The sequence below is a fragment of the Podarcis liolepis genome (genome assembly GCF_965112155.1).
Source record: "Podarcis liolepis genome assembly, chromosome: 3".
Taxonomy (NCBI): Eukaryota; Metazoa; Chordata; class Lepidosauria; order Squamata; family Lacertidae; genus Podarcis; species Podarcis liolepis.
The window spans coordinates 121,757,528-121,773,581 of NC_139557.1; the positions used below are offsets into that span (position 1 = coordinate 121,757,528).

Sequence of the window (16,054 nt, forward strand, 5' to 3'; positions counted from 1 at the left end):
TTGCTGTGGGGGAGGAAGGGAAAGGAGATTGTTAGCCACTTTGAGACTCCTTGGGGTAGTGATAAAGCGGGATATCAAATCCAAACTCCTCCTCCTCCTTCTCCTCCTCCTCCTCTTCTTCTTCTTCTCCTCACCGTGGGCCAGCAGGGGAATACTGTAGATAGTTTTCACTCAGGTCCACATATGCAAATAAGGGATTGAAAGTGACGTTCAGTGATTGGCTAGTTACAGAAAGTGGTTACTGTTGCGTTGTAGTGGAGCTCTATATAAGCAGGCTGGCTGAACCCTTCAGTTCAGTTCTGGCCTGTGAATAAACAAGAGCTGTCTGAAGAATCGCTGTGTCCTCTGATATGTTCACCCACAACTTAACACTTCCAACTCCACAGTTCTGTGATTCTGAGTCTTGTGGCGCCTTAAAGCCATTTTTTGTGGAGCAGGAAAGAATCTGCAGAGCCTGCCACCCAGACAACGCTGGGCTTGATGGGCTGCGTACAGAGATTCAAATATCTCTCATCGGTGAAACTCAAGTAAATTGCCCAGAGCCGGCAACTTATTTCTGTCTCGAGAGAGAGAGAGAGAGTTAAAAATTCTGTTGCGAATCTTTGATAACATTGCAAGCGCGCCATCTGATTTGCATCACTTTCAATGAGGCCTGTAAAACTTTGACCTCTCTGAAGGACATCACACCCCCATCGAGTGCAGGCAGGAGAAGATATTCTACACAGACACACATGGCAACGCTTGCGGTTTTAATATTAGCGTAGGGGCTTTCTAGGAACAAGAAAGGAAGTGTGCAGAACTCCGTGAGGGAAATAAAGGCAGAACCATCTTGGCGCTGGCTGGAAGATGCTGCCCCAAGAGACCCCAAGAGGTAAGACTGCAGCTTTGGCCCTGAGCTTGCTGGGGCTATGAGAGGAGCAATGAGAGTTGCCCTTGGGGTACGATGTTCTGCCCCCGTCCATTGAAGACTCCAGATGTAACTATGCATACAATAAACCATATTTCTAAGACACGAGCCTCCGCTGTGCCTCCATTTCCTCAACGGAAACACAACCCCGGATGAACGCCTGGAATAATAATATTTATTATTATTATTACTTGTACCATACCCATTAAGGGATGCGGGTGGCGCTGTGGGTTAAACCACAGAGCCTAGGGCTTGCTGATCAGAAGGTGGGCGGTTTGAATCCCCGTGACGGGGTGAGCTCCCATTGCTTGGTCCCTGCTCCTGCCAACCTAGCAGTTTGAAAGCACGTCAAAGTGCAAGTAGATATATAGGTACCGCTCTGGGGGGAAGGTAAACAGCGTTTCTGTGCGCTGCTCTGGTTCACCACATGCTGGCCACATGACCTGGAAGCTGTACTCCGGCTCCCTCAGCCAATAATGTGAGATGAGCACCGCAACCCCAGAGTCGGCCACGACTGGACCTAATGGTCAGGTGTCCCTTTACCTTTACCCTACCCATTGGACTGTGTTGCCCCAGCCATTCCGGGTGGAACCCTCTGGAATCTTCCTAGCACACAACAGAGATTTGGGGGGTGCTGCGCAACCTTCGTAACAATACTTTGCTTTCAGTCTTGTTTGCCAGCTGAGAGTGGTTCTTTTGGTGGTGTTGCAGGGTGAGCAGAATTGGCAAGGTTTTTATGGGAGCAGGTGGCACTGGGGTCTAAACCACTGAGCCTCGTGGGCTTGCCGATCAGAAGGTCGGCGATTCAAATCCCCACAACGGGGTGAGTTCCCATTGCTCTGTCCCAGCTCCTGCCAACCTAGCAGTTCAAAAGCACGCTGGTGCAAGTAGATAAATAGGTACCACTCCGGCGCTGCTTTCGTGATCCCTCTTGCTGTTCTGGCTTCTGGGATAGCTGCGCAGCCTGCATTCGCTCCATAAGACGCACACACATGTCCCCTTACTTTTTAGGAAGGAAAAAGTGTTTCTTATAGAGGGAAAAATACGGTAGGTACCACTGCAACGGGAAGCTAAATGGCATTTCCGTGCGCTTTGGTTTCCATCACGGTGTTCTGTTGCACCAGAAGCTGTTTAGTCATGCTGGCCACATGACCTGGAAAGCTTTCTGTGGACAAAGCAAGATGAGTGCCGCAACCCCATAGTCGCCTTTGACTGAACTTAACCACCCAGGGGTCCTTTACATAGTAGTAGTAGTAGTAGTAGTAGTAGTAGAAGAGTTTGGATTTGATATCCCGCCTTTCACTCCCCTTCAGGAGTCTCAAAGCGGCTAACAATCTCCTTTCCCTTCCTCCCCCACAGCAAACACTCTGTGAGGTGAGTGGGGCTGAGAGACTTCAAAGAAGTGTGACTAGCCCAAGGTCACCCAACAGCTGCATGTGGAGGAACGGAGACTCGAACCCGGTTCCCCAGATTACGAGACTACTGCTCTTAACCACTACACCACTACACAGTAGTAGTAATCATAATAATAATTTATTATTTATACCCCGCCCATCTGGCTGGGTTTCCCCAGCCACTCTGGGCGGCTCCCAACAGAATATGAAAAACACGATAAAACCTCAAATATTAAAAACTCCCCTAACTTACCTATTGGCAAGGTTCAATAGCAAGCAAAAGGAACAGCATTTGAAACACACACCATGTCTTGGGTCCCCCTCCGACCTGCATCACATCCTGGGGCTGCCAGTTCCCGCTCTGTCCCTTTCGTCCCTTTCTGCCTTTGAAAAAACCTTCATTCGAGAAACCTGTTCTAAAATACTTAGACCCTCCCAGCGCTAGGACATTGGTGATTGATTAGGCCCTGGAAGGTATCCAAGATAACACTTTGAGAGAAATTAAAAACACCTCCTTGCCTACAGATCCTGTGAAACGCCATGTACCTGAAGGGCAGGAGTCTTAACTTTTGGAAGTGGTTTCAATAACACGACACCTCTTCTCTTTCTCTCTTTCTCCCTCTCCCCCTCTCCTCCTGCCCCCCTTTTCTTGCCCTCTACCCGGAGATACATTTGAATACGAGCCACCTTGTTTTGACCGCAGCGTGCAGAAGGCTCGCCCCTGTAACTCAGCCCTGCTCCAAAACAGCCGCTAGTAAATCTCAGGACTTTGCAGAAGTTAAAATGTTAATTCGTAAACTGGGTTAGAAACAACTTAATGCACCCATCATGATCCCATGGAAAGACTTTCAAGGAGGGATATGTAGAAAATGTAACTTGGGGGAAAAAAAGACATTGCACATATTTTTGTAAACCATGAAATCTTTAAGGAAAATATGTTTTTAAAAAAGGAGGGTTGGCAGGAGAGCTTCGGTTCAGAGTGCTTTTTAATGTGAATCTACAGCGTGGGTCAAATTGCTCCGGGATTCTTTATGGGATCCGTAAGATAAATAAATAAATTTATGGCGCTTGGAAACCTTCTCAGGACTGCAGAGACAAAGGACTGCTGCATCCCTGACCGTTTTGACAGGCCTTCAGTAAAATGACTTCTGATTGGCCAGCTGCACTATGCATTGGGCATAGCTGAGAGAGGGAGACAACCCCGCCTTTAAAAATTAGAACCGCAAAGTGCAGGGCCCCCGAAACAAAGAGGGTCTTGCCGGGAGAAGCAGCAGCAGGGTGAAGAAGAAAAAACAATGTCGGTGTCAACTCTAAGATGAAGTGATGGAAGTGGGAAGAGAAAGTATTTATTAGCACCGACTGGCACCTGCCAAATGCTGGCCAGAGTGGTGCATGCTCTGGTTATCTCCCACTTGAACTACTGCAATGCGCTCTACGTGGGGCTACCTTTGAAGGTGACCTGGAAACTACAACTAAATGCGGCAGCTAGACTGGTGACTGGGAGCGGCCGCCGAGACCACATAACACCAGTCTTGAAAGACCTACATTGGCTCCCAGTACATTTCCAAGCACAATTCAAAGTGTTGGTGCTGACCTTTAAAGCCCTAAACGGCCTCGGTCCAGTATACCTGAAGGTGTGTTTCCACCCCCATCATTCTACCTGGACACTGAGGTCCAGCGCCGAGGGCCTTCTGGCAGTTCCCTCATTACGAGAAGCCAAGTTACAGGGAAGCAGGCAGAGGGCCTTCTTGGTAGTGGCGCCCACCCTGTGGAACGCCCTCCCACCAGATGTCAAAGAGATAAACAACTACCAGACTTTTAGAAGACATCTGAAGGCAGCCCTCTTTAGGGAAGCTTTTAATGTTTAACAGACTATTGTATTTTAATATTTTGTTGGAAGTCGCCCAGAGTGGTTGTCCAAAACGTCATAGAGGGCATCAGACAGGGGAAAGTTGGCTTTCTGGTATCTCAGCCAGGCTCATCCTTGTTTTTTTGGGCCTCGGGTCTTTAGCTGAGCTAGTATTTCACAGCTCCTGAGTTCATAACCCCAAAGCCACTGACCAGCCCTTTCCCTATCTGGTTTCATCTCTCCAAAAGCCTCCCTGGTCGTGCATAGTTTCTCGCTGAGCTGTGCTGGAACGACTCTCTCCAGCCATTAAATCCCACTCACGTCACTTTCTCCCACATCCACCCCCCCTTCTCTCTGGGGCTCGTGCAGAAGAATCCTCTGGCAAGGCTGCCTTCTGCACCTGCTACTCCTCCGAACCCCTTTCTTCTGCCTCGGAAACTTCTGGCTGCAATGAATGGGCTTTGCAGTGATTCACGGTGCAAGGAGACACTGTAGGCAGCGGGGAAAGAATATGAAATTGGGGCGGCTCGTTTCCCCCCCTTCCCCTATTAAAGGTAAAGAGACCCCTGACCATTAGGTCCAGTCGTGGCCGACTCTGGGGTTGCGGTGCTCATCTCACTTTATTGGCCGAGGGAGCTGGCGTACAGTCATGTGGCCAGCATGATGAAGCCGCTTCTGGCGAACCAGAGCAGCGCACGGAAATGCTGTTTACCTTCCCGCTGGAGCGGTACCTATTTATCTACTTGCACTTTGAGGTGCTTTCGAACTGCTAGGTTGGCAGGAGCAGGGACCGAGCAACGGGAGCTCACCCCGTCGCGGGGATTCAAACTGCCGACCTTCTGATCAGCAAGCCCTAGGCTCTGTGGTTTAATCCACAGTGCCACCCATGTCCCACAGCGCCACCAGCTTTGTGCTTTATGTAAGTTGAAATCCACAGATGAAACGAAGAGCAAACCGCGCGATGCATCAATGATGAAATGAAACCTGTGTTGCGGAAGGAGGCTGATGCAGCGCAGTCAAGGGGGGGGGGGAAATGCATCAGGAGAAGAAGCTCAGTGGTTGGAGACAGGCAAACAAGGATGTGGACGCCAATATCTGCCCAAAATGAAGCTGAGGGACCCTAGGCCTGCACTTCAACACAAAGGAGGGGTTAGCTGGGTCTCTTGCTTTTACTTTAACCGATGAGCTCAATAGGAATCTGAGAATTGTAGAGGTGGAAGGGGTCCCTGAGGGTCATCTAGTTCAACCCCCTGGAATGCAGGAATCTCAGCTAAATAATCTATGGCAGGTGGCCACCCAATCTCTGCTCAAACGTCTCCAGTGAAGGCGAGACTTCTATGTTCCAAAGGAGTCCATTCCACTGTCAAACAGCTCTTACCATCAGAAAGTTCTTCCTGATGTTTAGTCAGAATCTCCTTCCTTGAAACCTGAAGCCATGGGTTCGAGTCCTACCCTCCAGAGCAGGAGAAAACAAACTTGTTCCATCCTCCATGTGAAAGCTCTTAAGATATTTGAAGATGACTCTCCTATCTCCCTTCAGTCTCCTTTTTTTCCGGCTTAACATCCCCAACTCCTTCCATTTGTTGTTGTTTAGTCATGTCCGCCTCTTCGTGACCCCCTGGACCAGAGCACGCCAGGCACTCCTGTCTTCCACTGCCTCCCACAGTTTGGTCAAACTCATGTTTGTAGCTTCGAGAACACTGTCCCACCATCTTGTCCTCTGTCGTCCCCTTCTCCTTGTGCCCTCCATCTTTCCCAACATCAGGGTCTTTTCCAGGGAGTCTTCTCTTCTCCTGAGGTGGCCAAAGTCTTGGAGCCTCAGCTTCAGGATCTGTCCTTCCAGTGAGCACTCAGGGCTGATTTCCTTCAGAATGGAGATGTTTGATCTTCTTGCAGTCCATGGGACTCTCAAGAGTCTCCTCCAGCACCAGAATTCAAAAGCATAGATTCTTCGGCGATCAGCCTTCTTTATGGTCCAGCTCTCACTTCCATACATCACTACTCCTTCCATACTCCTTCCATACGATTCTTTATTTTATTTGAAGCATGCATAAACCACCCAACACTTGCAAACATAATGTCAGTGTGCAAAAAAAAGAAGCAAATTCAGCGTACCAAGTTAAAAACTTAAGAATACATGAAATCAATCTGTTAAACCAACAGTGGGGTCACACAAACGGGTGTGTAATGCCTATTTCTGCCTCTAGCAAACTCCCCCCCCCAAAAAAAACAACTACCTCCCTTTTCCATCTGGTGCATTTTCACCATGACAAAGTTCCCTTCCTATTTTCACTCTTTGCTGCTGCTCACTTTTTCTGGGACCCCCAGAAATATGGGTCGGAGGCGCATCCTTCAAAGGACATTCTCTGGGAGCCAAGAAGAAGAAGAAGAAGAAGAAGAAGAAGAAGAAGAAGAAGAAGAAGAAGAAGAAGAAGAAGAAGAGTTTGGATTTGATATCCCGCTTTATCACTATCCGAAGGAGACATCCCCTATGCCTCCTCTAGAGGGAGCCGCAGCTACGGTCCTTGGATCAAGTGGAAATAAGCAGCCGAAATCTGAACATGATTTGTGTAGCACTGAGATACTGCCTTGCAACATATATGTATATAAACTACGGTTGCCGTATTTCAAACCGTGAAAATCCAGATAGAAGTTGTTTGCCCAGACTTCAGTATTCCGGACACGTCTGGTAAATTCTGGATATATGTCAACCCTAAACTGTGCCAAAATTAGGGGTGGGTGAATCTGTCAATTTCAATTTCTCTGTTTCTCATTTTTCCAGTCTTAAATTCAGTTTTCCACATTTCTTCATCAGATTAAGATTTTTTTTTTTAAAAAAAAAATGTAATGTCTGCATGAAAAATTCGTTAACCACTGCCTTTTAGGTCTGTAGCTTTGCCATAGACTGAGTCACATTTTTTCCAAGCAACTTCCCTTGATATAATCTGTTTTTGTTTATTATTTTCATGAATATGTGCATTTTTGTGTGTGTGTGCCAACACTCTGGCAGCTGCTAACAGATAAATTATCACATCAGCAGATTCCAGGCAGGCCCTCAAAACTCAAAGCCCCACCCTGTAAGGACAGCAATTTTTGGAGTGTAAGAAGGTAAAATGCTTCTGGGAAATGATTTATAATGAATTGAAGAAAATGTTGAAATATACATTTACTAAGAAACCAGAAGCGTTTTTACTAGGTATTACAGGGAATGAGATAAACAAGAAAGAGAAGAAGTTATTTTTATATGCAGTGACTGCAGCAAGAATATTGATGGCCCAGAAATGGAAACAAGAGGAGCTGCCTATGATAGAAGATTGGAGAGCCAAAATGATGGACTATGCGGAATTGGACAGAATGACAGGAAGGATTCGGAATCGACGAGATCAAAGATTTACAGAACATTGGGAGAAGTTTATTCAATATTTGCAAAAACTAAGTGATAACCAGATTACGTTTGTAAGTTTTAAGGAAGCTCTGTGATGTGAAAATCTAATAATAAGTATAAACAATGAAATTGAAGCTACCAGAATAAATAACAATAAGTAGGATTGTGTTAAAAGTTATAAAATGAAGGAAGTTCAGACAAATTGAAGGAAGTCAAAAAATGGAATTAAGAGGTAATTAAGAAGTTTGAATGTACAACTTTGTTTTCTTTTTTTGTATTTGTAAACCAATAAAAATATAATTCCAAAAAAAAGGACAGCAATTTTTGATTGTATTTCTGACACTCCCAGGAAGTGGGAGTAAATACTGGTTAATAACCAGGAAGGTTAGGGGTAACTGTTTTTTCTTAAAATAAAAAAAATTCTTTCCTGTAGCACCTTAAAGACCAACTAAGTTAGTTCTTGGTATAAGCTTTCGTGTGCATGCACACTTCTTCAGATACTTCTTCTTCTTTTTCTTAGAGGCTGCCAATGCCTGTTTTTTCAAAGTAAAAATAAAAAAAATGAGCAGCTTGTTAACTGACCATTATAAGAATCTTGTAACATTAAGAACTGGGTGCCGGAGTTTGCTTGCTTTCCTCCTCCCTGCCCATCGCTTTTTTCTTTTTGTGCTGTGTCTGTTTAGATCTTAAGCTAAAAGTCAGGAATTATGTTTTCTCGGTAAGCCACTCTGGAAGCCGTTCCAGCTGAGGAGCGGAGGTAGAAATGCTTTGACTGGCTAAACAAACAAAACTGCAGAACCCACGTGAGGTTGGGATTTATTTTTGGGGCCTGCCTATAAATAGGCGAGCTGCCTTCTGTGGTTAAGCGGTTAACTGAATACTCTCAGTCACGCCACTTGTGCAAACTCTGACCTCCTTTGCAGCCCAACAGTGACAGATAAGGTATACTGCTTTGTTCAAGACAAACAAGAACTCCCAACGCCACCGCTTCCAAGGGATCGTGCCTTGCCAGTTGAATAAACCTCGTATAAACCTGCAGTCGTGTTTGCCAACTTCATAGGGCTTGTTCCAGGCTTGTGGCATACACTCCAAATATATCCTGAAAGCTCTGGCCCAAACGAAGCAGGCACAACCCGACTCATCTTGTTTGTTGATTCCTGAACTTCCTTCTGCCACAGAATGCAAAACTGCGCTCACGTGGCTGGCAAGTGTCTGCTGTCCTCGCAGGCAATGGCCTGAGCATTTATTTGTATGCTGCTTTTCCATAGTTAAAACCATGCGCAAGGTGGCTTACAACATGAAAAAGATTACATACTTCTTCTTTGGCGATCACTTGTAGCTGAATAAAATTGTCTTCCATGAACATGGTCTTAACAGTGAGTCCGTAAGTGACAGTGGAGGCCAGTTCTGGATCCACATGTCCTTCCACAGTGGGGACATAGGTTTCCGGGCGGGAGTTGATCACAGTGACGTTTTGCCAAGCGTGCCTTCCTCTTAGCACGTTTCTCCCTTGCATCCTGAGTTTGAGTGTCTTCAAAGCCCATGACACCTTTGGTAAAAGCTGTTCTCCAACTGGAGCATTTGCAGGCCAGTGTTTCCCAGTTGAAATATACTCGGAGTCGAGTGTGGATTTCATGCTCTTTATTCAGCTCATAGTAGTGAGGAATGGAAGTTCCCCTGAGATGTCTGTTTTATATACATTATTTACACACTAGGTTAATTCCGGGATTGTCCTGTAGGCCAAAGGCTGTGGATTCACTTGCACCTGGAGTTGGATTGGGTGGCTCCTGTGGACCAATCAGACTGCTGCATTCTGGATCCTATTCTTCTAGGACCAATCAGACTGCTGCATTCTGAATGCTATTGTTCTAGGACCAATCAGACAACTGCAATTTGGATCCTATTCAACTCAGTACATAACACCAGTTATCAGTTCCAGTAGTAGATAGGTAGCCGTGTTGGTCTGCCATAGTCAAAATAAAAAAATTCCTTCCAGTAGCACCTTAAAGACCAACTAAGTTAGTTCTTGGTATGAGCTTTCGTGTGCATGCACACTTCTTCAGATACGTATCTGAAGAAGTGTGCATGCACACGAAAGCTCATACCAAGAACTAACTTAGTTGGTCTTTAAGGTGCTACTGGAAGGAATTTTTTTATTTTGACCAGTTATCAGTGTTTATGTAACATTTTCAAAATTTGCCTTAAGAGCATCTTTAAACCTCTGTTGTATTTCGCTTTCCATTCTTAAGTTGGAAGACGATCATCAGACATCTGAACAACATGACCAGTCCAATGAAGTTGATGTTGGAGAATCATTGCTTCGACACTATTGATCTTTGCTTCTTCCAGTACACTGGCATTAGTTCGCCTGTCTTCCCAAGTGATAAGTAAAATTTTGGGGAGACACCATTGATGGGTGACCCTGCTGGGAGTACAAGACTCCCAACAGCTTCGCTCACAAGGATCATGGGAATGTGCAAGCCCACTCACCACAACACGGTGATGATCCCATGAGTGAGATTACATAATTACAACTATATCAAAAGTATATTGCCTTAACTTTTAGACTGTAAGCTGCGTGGACCAAGTGTTGACGCTTGGTAAATATAGGTCAGCTGTGTTCAGGTAGAAATAGCCTGGCAAGATTGCTGGTTGGAAGGATAAAGAAAACTTAAGGTTTATTGCACATGGCAAACAAAGCCATTCTGAGGGCAGGTTCTACATGTGCCCAAGAAGTTGGCCCCAGCGCAGGCTAGCTCATAATGACTGAACCTGGAGAAGAAGCAGGAAGGAAGTAAAGTCTGGAAGGATTTTCCAACAACCCAGTGGTTTTCTGACTATCGCCCCCTCTGGTTCTGGTGGGTTATTGCAAGCTTTGCTTCACTCCCAACAGTGGGGACCTCACTTTAATTTATTTATAGGAAACATTTATATCCACCTTTTGCTAAAAAGTGTCGGGTGGCTAGACTAGTCAAACAGGAGATATACCAATAAAATGTAGGAGCAGGATGATCTCTTTTTCTTTTAGCTGTGTAAATTATCCTATAAAGTGTCATTTTCACTGGTAGGGTTAGTTTTTTTAAAAACAGTGTTGAGCCCTTGTGTTACAGTTGACAATAAAAACCCTTTCTAAGATCACTCATGCCGCTGTTTGTAACTACTGTAAATCCTGATTATCTGAGAAGGAATAAATAACACCAGAAGGATGCCAAGGGTATTGTGGTTACAGTCAAAATATTTTCATGAGGAGCACTGGACGAGTTTTGCTTTTGGGATCTCACGAGAGTCTCTAGTTTGGCAAGGCTTGGGTGTCATTAACTTTGTCTGCTGCCAGCGCTTGCAGAGTTTATCATTAATTATTATGCTCATTATTAACTGCACTTCTACCTCCTCCTTGGAGAATTCTGAACGTGGAAAAACACAGAAATGCATTCCTTCTGGAACTAGATTTCAAATTTGGGGAGGGGGAGGATGGACAGGGGAAAGACGTGGTAAGGAGAAGCCAAGGATGTCCAGATGTGTAATCTCCTTGCGTGTTTGCTGTTAAAATGTCCACCGGCCAACTCCGTCAAATGTGCCAGCAATGTCACATGACCTACGAGCTTCCCACAGGCGTCTGGTCGGCAACTGCGAGAACAGATTGCTGGAGTAGATGGGCCTTTGGTCGGATCTAGCACTTTGCCTCTTCTTAAGTTCTCAGGTTATGACAGTTTTAAAAAATGGCGATTGGAGAGATGACTGTTTTTGTCCAAAGCCACACAGAGAATGATCTGGCTGAGTACAGCTTCAGATTCAGGCCCAGTAGTTCAAATCTAACATTTTGGCTGTTGCCCTGTGTTGGTTTTCATGACAGCAGCACACATAGGTAAAGGTAAAGGTACCCCTGACCATTAGGTCCTGCTGTGAGTGACTCTGGGGTTGCGGCGCTCATCTCGATTTCTTGGCCGAGGGAGCTGGCGTACAGCTTCCAGGTCATGTGGCCAGCATGACTAAGCCGCTTCTGGCGAACCAGAGCAGCGCACAGAAATGCCATTTACCTTCCCGCCGGAGTGGTACCTATTTATCTACTTGCACTTTGACACGCTTTTGAACTGCTAGGTGGGCAGGAGCTGGGATTGGACAACGGGAGCTCACCCCGTCGTGGGGATTCGAACCGCCAACCTTCTGATCAGCAAGTCCTAGGCTCTGTGGTTTAGACCACAGCGCCACCCGCGTCACATACACACACTCAAATGATGCTTGCATCTGCAAGGACAAGATGCGTCCTCCTCCTGGCTCCTGCTGCCTGGTCCAAAACTGAAGATGCGATGGGAGACCTTTTTGCTTCTTATAATTCTAGGAGTCGTAGCTTGTTAACGGGTGCTGAAAGTTTTTAGGAGACCCTCTTTCCTTTCACAGAGCTACAATTTCCCAAGGTCCTGGAGAAGGAGGAATTTCAATCTTTTGGGGATGTCTGGGAAATCCTATTCTGTGGTTTGCTTTTGCCTGAGTTTTAGGATCACATCTCAGCTGAATGAGCTGAGTTATGAACATGCCTTTCGCCTGTCCATACAGACCCTTCATTCCCCATCCCCCTATTTGTTCTGAGTCACAATTAAACTAGAAATTTTTGATTCAGGTAGGTAGCCATGTTGGTCTGACGCAGTCGGGAAAAAGTATAATTGTCCAGTAGCACCTTAAAGGTAAAAGTAAAGGGACCCCTGACTGTTAGGTCCAGTCACGGACGGCTCTGGGGTCGCAGTGCTGATCTCGCTTTACTGGCCGAGGGAGCTGGCGTACAGCTTCTGGGTCATGTGGCCAGCAGGACTAAGCTGCTTCTGGCGAACCAGAGAAGCGCACGGAAATGCCGTTTACTTTCCCACCGGAGTGGTACCTGTTTATCTACTTGCACTTTGATGTGCTTTCGAACTGCTAGGTTGGCAGGAGCTGGGACCGAGCAACGGGAGCTCACCCCATCGTGGGGATTTGAACCACCGACCTTCTGATCAGCAAGTCCTAGGCTCTGTGGTTTAACCCACAGCACCACCCGCATCCCATAGTAGCACCTTAGAGATCAAATAAGTTTGTTCTGGGCATCTAAGGTGCTACTGGACAATTTCTTTATTTATTTGTAAGCATTTACCTGCAAATGGCAGAAAGAAGAAGGCAATTTTATCATTCATTTTTAAATTTTATTTTAAAAGAGGCTGCCTGCTTCAACGTAAAGTCCCACCCACCCATGCAGGATATTTTAATTGCTGGTAAGACTTTTAATGTAATTTGGCGTCTTTCATCTAGCTAGAAGGCTGATCGTTTTAAATTTCCGCCTCCACTCTGGGCACCGATAGTCGGAAAATTGAGAAAACCTTTGAAAGGGTGGAGGTGGCGATGAGGCGAAGAGTCGAGACCCCGGCTGCTCCTTTGAGACAACCTAAGTCAGATAGCATGTGCAGCATTAAAGCACATCCTGTACGAATGAACCGTGGAGAAGGTTTTGCATGGGCTCTCTTGAGTAATTGCATGGAATATCTAATTGCGCAGAGTCTCTAATTGCCCTGGGTGTCTAATTTAGTTGGGACTCTTCTGAAAGAGCCTCCCTTTCCCTTCTGTAGGGAAAGTTGCAGGCAAGAGCATTTGGGACGGGGCGAATGGCCCCCGCCTCTTCCTTCGCTGTTTCTTGGCTCTGTGGCGCATTAGCACATCTGGAAATACTTCCTTGCCTCTTCAGCTGTGAGTGGAACTGAGCAAATCTGTTTCAGATGCTCTATGGAGACAGCAGTCACCATTTCACCCCCTCCCTCTCTCAGAGAGAGAGAGAGAGAGAGAGAGAGAGAGAGAGACCAGGGTTGGCTGCAGCAAAAAACGAACTTTCATCACTGTGTGGGGGAAAATGGGAGGCCTTTCCTAAGCTCTAAGACAAAGAAAAAGTCCAGCTCGTTCCTTCGCCTTCGTTGGGGGAGCTCCAACACTTGAGTTGCCTTGCAGGGCACCGTGGCTTCACAAGCACAGGCAAAGGGTGCTTGAATTGCCCCAGATTCGTTGTCTGATGCTTTTGCAAAGAGCCAAAAGAAGGCAGCAGGGAGATTCTGGAAGGGAAGGGGCCAAATGGCGAAAGCAGAATCCGGAAAATAAAAGGGACCTGCCGATTCAAACCTATCTAACCTGATTTTGCTGCTTTATTGTTCTGTTTCCACACCCTGTAAAAAACCACAACAACATCACAACCCAAGGTCCTTATGTCAGAGGTGGTTTTATGGTAGTGCAACTGGTTTGACCACAATTGGCACCGCACTGCAGGGGGCACCACAATAACAACAACAACAACAATTTATTATTTATACCCTGCCCATCTGGCTGAGTCTTGCCAGCCACTCTGGGCGGCTCCCAAGCGAGTGTTAAAAACAATACAGCATTAAATATTAAAAACTTCCCTAAATAGGGCTGCCTTCAAATGTCTTTTAAAGATAAGATAGCTACTTATTTCCTTCACGTCTGAAGGGAGGGCGTTCCACAGGGTGGGTGCCACCACCGAGAAGGCCCTCTGTCTGGTTCCCTGTAACCTCACTTCTCGCAGTGAGGGAACCGCCAGAAAGCCCTTGGCGCTGGACCTCAGTGTCCAGGCAGAACGATGGGGATGGAGACGCTCCTTCAGATATACTGGACTGAGGCCGATTAGGGCTTTCAAGGTCAGCACCAACAATTTGAATTGTGCTCGGAAATGTACTGGGAGCCAATGCAGATCTCTCAGGACCGGTGTTATGTGGTCCCAGCGGCCACTCCCAGTCACCAGTCTAGCTGCCGCATTCTGGATTAGTTGCATTTTCCGGGTCACCTTCAAAGGCAGCCCCACGTAGAGCGCATTGCAGTAGTCCAAGCAATGCTGTAGAAAGGAGAGCAAGATGCAAGGGGCTGTCAGATTTTAGTGTTGCACAGGGCACCACTGATATTTGAATGTCCAAGTCAGGCTACAGATGCAGAATGCCAAGGGTGTAGGTAGAGAGTTCAAGAACTGCATCAGAAATCAAGAAGTAAAGGGTCCAGATCAAGAGAAGTAATAGTACCACTCTATTCTGCTTTGGTCAGGACACGTATGTCCAGTTCTGGGCACCACAATTTAAGAAGGACATTGACAATCTGAAATGTGTGCAGGGGAGGGCAACCAAGATGATCAAGGGTCTGGAAACTAAGCCATATGAAGAACAGCTGAAGGAACTGGGTATGTTTAGCCCATGAAAGAGGAGACTGAGAGGAGAGCCATATTCAGATATCTTGAGGGCTGTCATGGGGAAGTTGGAGCAAGCTTGTTTTCTCCTGATGGTAGGACCTGAACCATTGGCTTCAAGTTACAAGAAAGGAGACTCTGACCAAACATCAGGAAGAACTTTCTGACTGGAAGAACTGTTGGGCGGTGGAATGGTTTCCCTCGGAAGGTGATGGGCTCTCCCAGCACAGTTATGAGTTTGGTGGGAGAAGGCTGTAGGCCAAGACTCTTCTTACCCCTGGATCCAGCAAGTGTTAGAACCCAGGCGGGCTTCCTGATGGGGGGGATGGCCTGGGTGATGGGCCGTTAAGGGGAACAAAGGAAGTGGATCTGTGTGAGATGGGAAATGACAAATAGGTGACCCTCCTATTTTCCTGCTTGGCAGGAAAGTTTCCTGCTTGGCAGGGGGTTGGACTCGATGGCCCTTGTGGTCTCTTCCAACTCTATGATTCTATGATTCTATGATTCCTCCCTCAACTGGATGGTAGCTAGAAAAAGACAAAGATGAGAGCTGAGAGTTCGGTGTTGTGAGCTAGAAGCAAAGGGGGGGGATGGGGAGGGCAGAGAGAGAACAATGTTTGATTTCTGTTTGAATCCAAGGCTGTGACTATGGGAGAAACAAGACTTTCCTGGGGTGTTGATGCTGTGAGCTCCTCCATCACAGGCTCACAGTATATATATGTGTGTGTAAATAAACCATATATCATAAAGACACCACAGTCTCTGCTGTGCCATATTCCCAAAGGAAACATGGACCCTGGGGAAGCGCTGCTGGTACCCCCAGAACATCACACTGCTCAGAGATTGGGGTGGCACGTAGAAGTATGCTTCATGTTCAGTTTCCTCTCTCTTTTCCTTAGCATGGGGTGTCTGACAGGGAATTGGTGCTGCTGGAAAAATCTGCTTTCCAAAAACCCAGTCCGGAAGGCACCAGGTTATGAAATGGTGCTGCTAAGGATAGACATATTGAGGGACAAGCTCACAAAAGAAAACCTTGCATAAATTTAAACCTGTAATGCAGTGCTTTAACTGCAACACAACTGCCCCCAAAGAGCAGTTGTGGTAACCTTGTAATTCCTGATTCCTGGCCCAGCTGACAAACACAGAAAAATATCCCCGCTCCCAGGTCATTTCCTCCTTCCCATTTCCCATTTATCTTGTTCCTTTATCCTCCTCCTTATCTGGATGTTGGGGGAATGATGACTGGATTTTTAACAATTCCACAAAGGCTCCCAACAAGAATGTGGTTTAATTATGAGATGCCTCCATAGTTTTGTAA

At 46.4% G+C, this 16,054-nt stretch overlaps 1 protein-coding gene across 1 annotated transcript in view; it reads left to right on the forward strand.

The window, feature by feature from the left end:
• Positions 1-770: 770 nt before the first annotated feature.
• LOC310702736 (uncharacterized protein) overlaps positions 771-16,054 on the forward strand; it is a 70,107-nt gene continuing 54,823 nt past the window's right edge. The window contains exon 1 of the mRNA XM_083494806.1: positions 771-871. The gene's annotated coding sequence lies outside the window, so the exon portion shown is untranslated. The remainder of the gene's footprint in view (positions 872-16,054) is intronic.